The following is an 8583-nucleotide window of genomic DNA, read 5'->3' on the forward strand; positions in this document are numbered from 1 at the left end:
TAAAGACTATAACTTCTGCCTTTATATTATAGTTGTTTTCATATATTAATAATCCCACCAGAAAAATGTTATAATTTTTGCAAGCATCAAATATATTTTAAGGATCTTAAGAGAAGAATAATATATTACACTTACCTAACATTTACCATTTCTGTTGTTCTTTCTTCAACCTGGTGGTCAAATGTACCTTCAAGTATTATTTTCCATCTGCTGAAAACTTTCTTAGCAATTCTTTTAGATTGAGTCTTTTAGTAACAAACTTCCTTGTTGTCTCATCTGTGAATATTTTGATTCTGTCTTCATTGCTGAGAAAAGTTTTCATTAGATATAGAATTTAGGGTGGGCAGTTGTTTCCCTTCAGCACTTTAGACATATTCTGTCTCTTCCTTCTGACTTCCATCATTTTTGGTGAAAAATCCACATATCTTTCTAATCATTCCCACATGGGTAATACATGATTTTTAACTGGGCATTTACTTTAGTTTGTTTCAGGTGTTCATCTTTATTATGATGATGTGCTGACATGGATTTCCTTTGCTTAATTCTATTAGAGAGCCACTCAGTTTTTTTCAATCTGTAGATTTATGCCTGTCACTAAACATAGAAAGTTTTCAGCTATTATATCTTGAAATACTTTTTAACACCAAATTTCTTCTTCTCTGGGACTATGATGACATAAATATTAAAGCCTTGTTCTAGCTCCCTGAGTCATAGTTAATGTTTTAATCTAGTCGGCCTTCTTAAGGTTGCTGTTATTATATTTTTCAGTTTTAAAGTTCCTGAGTTTTTTTTTTGTAATTTCCATTTATTTGCCCAGATGTTCTATTTTCTCATTTGTTTCAAAAAGTTCATGATTATTTCTTGGAGCTGCTTTAAAGTCTTTGTCAGATAATGCCAACATTTCTATTGTCTTGATGTTGGCATCTTTCAGTGTCTTTTCTATTGCAGTTGAGATTTTTCTGGCTCCTTTTACGTCAAGTAGATTTGGACTGTATCCTGGACACTTCGAATATTACGTTATAAGATCCTGTATTATATTTAAATCCTACGAACAGCACTGATACTTTTGTTTTAGCAAAAATCTTGTTAGGCACACACTGAAAAATCCAACATGCCCAAATTTAAAACTAGGAAATTGTACAAAATATATGAAAAAGAGTTTTCTTCAGATATTGAACTACAGGTGTATTAGGACTATGATCCTTGGGGACAAAAGGGGAACAAATGAGATGAGACATATTATTTTCTCAATTTTATAGATGGAGAAACATTTTCGACAATATAGAAAAGGTGGTTCCAAGCTACACAGAATAAAAACACAGATAATTCTTGGGATACTCTTGAGTGTTGCTGAATACTGTGACAGGAATATCATAATGGGATGAAACTCCACAAGTATAGCAGAGATTGATGAATGAACTGTGAGGTCCAGGCTTTGGAGTCACACAACTTCCTATGAGCAGACTGGACAGTCCTCGCTGATAAATCAGGGTATGCAGCTGTATCCATAGAAGATACTCCAAGAAGATCAATGGACCACATAGAAAACCACATTGAAAACCACAAGACAACTCATAGCAAAATGTACGAAAGCCTAAGATAAAGAGAAAAATCTTAAAATTGGGCAGAGGAAAAACACACAATAGGTATAGGAAAAAAAGTAGCAATTATAGCAGACTTTTTATGAGAAACTCTTCAGGCCAGGAAACAATGAAACAGCATATTTAAAGTGCTAAAATAGTCCATGTAGAATTCTAAAGCTAGCAAAAGTCACTTCAAAACTAAAAGGGAAAAAAAGTATTTTAAAAGGAACATGTACAAAGATAAATCACATGTTGGGAAATAAAATGCATCCCCCAAAATTTTTTAAAAATCTTAAAATTGGCCGGGTGTAGTGGCTAATGTCTGTAATCCCAGCACTATGGGAGGATGAGGCAGGTGGATACCTGAGGTTGGGAGTTCAAGACCAGCCTGGCCAACATGGCAAAATCCCTTCTCTACTAAAAATCCAAAAATTAGCCGGGTGTGGTGGCAGGTGCCTGTAATCCTAGCTACTAAGGAGGCTGAGGCAGGAGAATAGCTTGAACCTGGGAGGTGAAGGTTGCAGTGAGCTGAGATTGCCCCATTGCACTCTAGCCTGGGAGACAAGAGTGAAACTCTGTCAAAAAAGAAAAATAAAAACTTCAAATCATGTAAAGTAGCATTTTTTATTATGACATGACATTTCTCCAAAACTGATTTATAGATTCAGTGGGATCCCAGGAAAACTCCCAGCAGAAATTTTTGTGGAAACTGATAAGGTGATTTTAAAATGAATGTGATGCTATACTAAATGGGCAAAAGCTGGAAGCATTCCTCTTGAAAACTGGCACGAGACAAGGATGCACTCTCTCACCACTCCTACTCAACATAGTATTGGAAGTTCTTGCCAGGGCAATCAAGCAAGAGAAAGAAACAAAAGGTATTCAGATAAAAGAGAGGAATAAGGTCAAGAGATAGAAACCACCCTGGCCAACATGGTGAAATCCCGTCTCTACTAAAAATACAAAAAAAAAAAAAAAAAAAAATCAGCTGGGCATGGTGGTGGCATGTGCCTGTAATCCCAGTTACTCGGGAGGCTGAGGCAGGAGAATCACTTGAACCCGGGAGGTGGAGGTTGCAGTGAGCCGAGATCATGTGACTGCACTCCAGCCTGGGTGACAGAGAGCGATGCCTTCAAAAAAAAAAAAAAAAAAAATAGAGGAAGTCAAACTGTCACTCTTCGCAGATGAAGTGATCCTATATCTAGAAAACCCCATTGTCTCAGCCCAAAAGCTTCTTAAGCTGATAAGCAACTTCAGCAACGTCTCAGGATGCAAAATCCATGTGCAAAAATCACTAGCATTCCGATACAACAATAGACAAGCAGAGAGCCAAATCATGAATGAACTCCCATTCACAATTGCTACAAAGAGAATAAAATACCTAGGAATACAGCTAACAAGGGAAGTGAAGGGTCTCTTCAAGGAGAACCAAACCACTGCTCAAGGAAAGCAGAGGACACAAACAAATGGAAAAACATTCCATGCTCATGGATAGGAAAAATCAATATTATGAAAATGGCCATACTGCCCAAAGTAATTTATAGATTCATTGCTATTCCCATTAAACTATCATTGACATTCTTCAAAGAATGAGAAAAAAACTACTTTAAAATTCATATGGAAGTAAAAAAGAGCCCATATAGCCAAGATAATGCTAAGCAAAAAGAACAAAGCTGGAGCTATCACACTACCTGACTTCACACTATACTACAAGGTTACTGTAACCAAAACAGCATGGTACTGGTACAAAAACAGATACATAAACCAATGGAACAGAATAGAGATATCAAAAATTAGACCATACGTCTATAGCCGTCTGATCTTTGACAAACCTGACAAAACATGGAATGGGAAAATGATTATCTATTTAATAAATGGTGCTGGGAAGACTGGCTAGCCATATGCAGAAAACTGAAACTGGACCTCTTCCTTACACCTTGTACAGAAAATTAACTCAAGGTGAATTAAAGACCTAAATGTAAAACCCAAAACTATAAAAACCCTAGAAGAAAATCTAGGCAGTACCATTCAGGACATAGGCATGGGCAAAGATTTCATGATGAAGACATCAAAAGCAATTGCAACAAAAGCAAAAATTGACAAATGGGATCAAATTAAACTAAAGAGCTTCTACACAGCAAAAGAAACTATTATCAGAGTGAACAGACAACCTACAAAAAGGGAGAAAACTTTTGCAATATATCCATCTGACAAAGGTCTAATATTCAGGATCTACGAGGAACTTAAATGAATTTACAAGAAAAAAACAAACAACCCCATTAAAAAGTGGGCAAATGACATGAACAGACACTTCTTAAAAGAAGACATTTATATGGCCAACAAACATGAAAAAAGTTCAACATCACTGATCATCAGAGAAATGCAAATCAAAACCACAATGAGACACCATCTCATGCCAGTCAGAATGGGAATTATTAAAAAGACAAGAAACAACAGATGCTGGTGAGGTTGCAGAGAAATAGGAATACTTTTACAATGTTGGTGTGAATGTAAATTACTTTAGCCATTGTGGAAGACAGTGTGGCAATTCCTCAAAGACCTAGGAACAGAAATACCATTTGACCCAGCAATCCCATTACTAGGTATATGTAAAGAAATATAAATCATTCTCTTATAAAGATACATGCATGCATATGTTCATTACAGCACTATTCACAATAGCAAAGACATGAAATAAACCCAAATGCCCATCAATGATAGACTGGATAAAGAAAATGTGGTACATGGAATAATATACAGCCATAAAAATGAAAGTGATCATATCTTGCAGGGACATGGATGGAGCTGGAAAGCATTTATCCTCAGCAAACTAATGCAGAAACAGAAAACTAAACACATGTTATAAGTGGGAGCTGAACAATGAGAACACATTAACACAGGGAAGGGAACAACACACACTGGAACCTGTCAGGTGTGAGGAGGCAGGGGGAAGAAGAGCATCAGAATAAATAACTAATACATGCTGGGCTTAATACCTAGGTGATGGGTTGACAGGTGCAGCAAACTACCATGGCATACATTTACCTATGTAACAAACCTGCACATCCTGCACATGTATCCTAGAACTTAAAATAATAGGCATAAAAATTAAAAAATAAAAATAAAATGAATGTGGAAATTCAAGGACCTAACATAGCCAAAATAATTTTTATAAAAGCAGAACAATGTGGAAGTGTTTATCTTATTTGACTCCAAGACTTATTATAAAGTTTTAAGAGTCAAGATAGTATCTTATTGGCATAAGAATAGACTTATAAATTAATGAAACAGAAGAGAGTTTTATAATAGACTCCTGTATATATAGTCAAATAATTTTTTAAAGGTACCATGGCGATTCAATGGAGAAAGGATATTCTTTAAATAAGTTTTGTTGTAAAAACAAATATCCATATCGCACATAAAAAAGACTATGACCCTTTATTGACACCATATACAAAATTATTTCAGAATGCTTCATAACCCCAAGTGTAAAAGCCAAAATGTAAATTTTCTAGACAAAAATATATAAGAAGAAAAATTTATTTTACTTTATCAAGGTCAAAATTTGTTAGGACACCAAAAGCACAAAACCTAAAAGAAAACTAAATAATAAAAAGAGGTCTTCTTCCCTAAAACTTATAAATTCAGGCTAGTCATAAGTAAAACATCAAATACCAAGTGAAGGACATCTACAAAATACCTGACCAGCAATTCTGCAATCTATAAAAGTCATCAAAACCAGAAAAGTTTGGGAAACTGTCACATCCAAGAGATGCCAAAGGAGATGAACATAAAACACAAAGTGGTTCCCTGGTTGGGACTCTGGAACAGAAAAAAGACATTCGCATTTGGGGAAAACTACATAAAGTAGCAACTTGAATTAATAATAATGTATCAATATTCATTCATTAGTTTTGACTAATGTACATGCTAATGTAATATGCTAATAATAGGAGAAAAGATAGGTGGGGGATATGTGAGAACTCTATACTGTCTTTGCAACTTTTATGTAAATCTAAACTGTTTTTAAAATCTAAACTGTTTTTGCTTAAATTTATAAAGTAAAAATTATAAAACTCATGAACATTAAAATTTTTGCTCTTTGAAATACATCAATAAGAAAATTAAAAGTCAAATCCACAAATGGGAAAATTTTTCACAATTTGTATATTTGACATATGACTTCTATTCAGAATAAGTACAAACATTTACAACTCAATAATGAGACATAAAACCCAATTTTAATAAAAGAAGGGGGCTAAAGGTCGAACAGAAAATTCACCAAAAAATACATATGCATAGCCAATACATACTTGAAAAGATGCTCAACATTAGTCATTAGAGAAATGCAGATTAAAATCATAGTCAGATACCACTATACACCCATTAGAGAGGCTAAAATTAGACAAGATTGACACTATTTTTAGTGAGTGTGGAGCAACTACTTAGCTAGTAGGAGTGTGAAATGGTACAGCCACTTAGGAAAACAGTTTGGTAATTTCTTATAAAGGTAAACACTCTCTTATCATATGTTCATGCAATTCTGCTCCTAGGTATTTACCCAAAGTCTTAACACATGAATGCTCCTGGTACCTTTGATCATAATTGCCGGAAGTTGGAGCCAAACCAAATATCCATCAACAGGTGACTAGACCTTCTTGCACATTCACATAATGTAATACCACTCAGCATGTGAAAAGATTGAAGTACTGACACACAACAATATGGATGAATAGTAAATGCGCTATTTTGCACAAAGGAAGTCAGACACAAAAGTGTAATCCCATTTACACAAAGCATAAGGAAGGAAAAACTGATCTGTAGTGACAGAAGGTCAATCAGTGGCTGCTTTGGGCTGGGGCTGAAGGGTGGGGATTGACTGAAAAGGGGCCCCAGGAAACCTTCTGCGATGATGAAAATTTTCTATATCATTAAGTGGAGTAGTTTCAGCAGTGTATACATTTTTCAGACTCATCAAAATGTACACTTAATATATGTGTATTGTATTGTTTGTAAAATTATACTTTCACAAAATTGATTTTTAAAAAGCAGGACCCAAGAGCAATTCTAGAAGGTAAGTAGAGGATACATTCCACCAGAACGCAGAGTAAACCCTAGGCAGAGGCTGGGAGAGGGAACCAGCCGTGTGGCAGTCAGTGGAGAGTGGGAAAAGGATCCTCGGTACTGGGCCAGCGCCTGGTGAGTGACTGATAAGGTGATTCCTTTGGGCCGCAGCTCCTAGAAGCAGTGTTGTAAGCTTGGGAAACCAGGCAGCAATGCACAGGGGAGCTTTGGGCATACACAGATAGGAAGAAGAGTGATGAGTAGATAGGCACACAGTGACTTCTCCTACACATTGTGCATCAGTGGCGATGCCTTTAAATAATGTTGCCCATTCTTCTTGAGATAGGAGAACTTAAGTTACTCAGAGATTACTGAAAACATTAAAACACTGATATGTTTGGTTTAGGGGTACTCTGACTTCATGTTAAGCGTAATATAGTCTGGGTTGATTCAGAAAAATCAAGATGAAATCTCAGAACCAACTGTCAAATAAAATAACTCTTGCTTGAGAGGCAGCCCTCAGTAAAACACACAAAGACCCTGTCAGTAAATACGGAAATATCTGCTGTACGTGCCCCCATCTCTAAAATAAAAACTTGAAACGATGGCAAAGTTAACATCAGTTGCACACACACAAACACACCACGTGCACACAAATGCGAGGTTTACAAGACAGGGCAGAGTGAGAAAGACCACAACCCCAGGCCGCGTGACACAAGCGTTCCAACTCAAGCCACCCCTTAGGGACAGAGGCCAGGAAAGCCATGGTGAAAGCCCTGGGCGTGGATGGGAGGGATGGCTCTGTGCTCCACTCAGCTGACAGTTTGGATTGCCATGGAACCACCAAACAACCATTTCAACCTGGAAACCATTCTGTGTGTTCAATCAACGAACATGGATACTGGACACGGATTTTGAATAACACGATCTAAGGCCTACAGAAGTGTAAGAACTTTGAATGGCAGCGTTCTAACATGTATCTGACTGATGGGAGGTCTGTGGACCAGAGTGTTTTGAGCTCTCCCAGGTGAGCTAGGCCTTGCTCTGGACATAGTGGGGCTGGAGGAATGGCTTCGGCCCCGCGTTCTTCTTGGACTGCTCTGCCGTCTGCCTTCTGATACATGGCAGTCTCCTGTCTCTGGGAGCACATGGGTGATGTGCAGCCATATATGTGGGACCTCAGCCTTCCCCACTTCTTGATCAACTAAGCACTAAACAAGTGTGTGGATCTGCACACGAACGTGCTCACATACTCACACACACACCATGTGGAACTCCACACTGCATTTTTTTCTTTCCTTCATGGCCAAACTTCTGGGGGAAAAGTTATATATATATATGTACGTATATATATATATACACGTGTGTGTGTGTATATATATGTACGTATATATATATATACACGTGTGTGTGTGTATATATATATACGTACGTACGTATATATATACACACACACGTACATATATACACACATATGTACACACGTATATATATATATACGTATATACGTATGTGTGTGTGTGTGTGTATGTGTATATATATATATATATATACCTTTTTCCTGTATTTTTTATGGGTATCTCTTCTTCTGAAAATGCAATTGCTCTCCTCCCCAGGCCCAGCAAGCCCCTCTCTCACCCCTCAGCCCCCACCCAAGCTGTGACCTGACAGACGTTGCCAATGCCTTCTGGTGGCCACCCCCTCATTGTTGCTATGGCACTGTTGTGCCCTGCTTTTTCACATGACCTTTGCCAGAAACTCCTCCCTGATCCTGCCTTAAATGCAGAGTCCCCTGCCAGACCCCATCCTTCTTCTTCTCTGACCCCAGGCACTTCACCCCACCCGGGCTTCAGCCTACTTTCCTCACCTGCCCACGCTCAGCTGGCTGCCTCCTCCCAGTGGGCCGGGACTGAAGGGTAGGGATTGAGCAGGTGCT

General features: G+C 37.6%; 1 long non-coding RNA gene across 1 annotated transcript; it reads right to left on the reverse strand.

Moving 5' to 3' along the window:
* Positions 1 to 1111: 1111 nt before the first annotated feature.
* Positions 1112 to 8277, reverse strand: LOC116456709 (uncharacterized). Its single transcript, XR_004244790.2, has 3 exons — positions 8202 to 8277; positions 2088 to 2158; positions 1112 to 1594 (listed from the first exon to the last, which is right to left on the reverse strand). It is a non-coding gene; the product is annotated as an uncharacterized LOC116456709 (long non-coding RNA).
* Between the last annotated feature and the right edge of the window lie 306 nt (positions 8278 to 8583).

Source organism: Hylobates moloch, unplaced genomic scaffold (genome assembly GCF_009828535.3).
Source record: "Hylobates moloch isolate HMO894 unplaced genomic scaffold, HMol_V3 SCAFFOLD_17, whole genome shotgun sequence".
In the NCBI taxonomy this organism is placed as follows: domain Eukaryota; kingdom Metazoa; phylum Chordata; class Mammalia; order Primates; family Hylobatidae; genus Hylobates; species Hylobates moloch.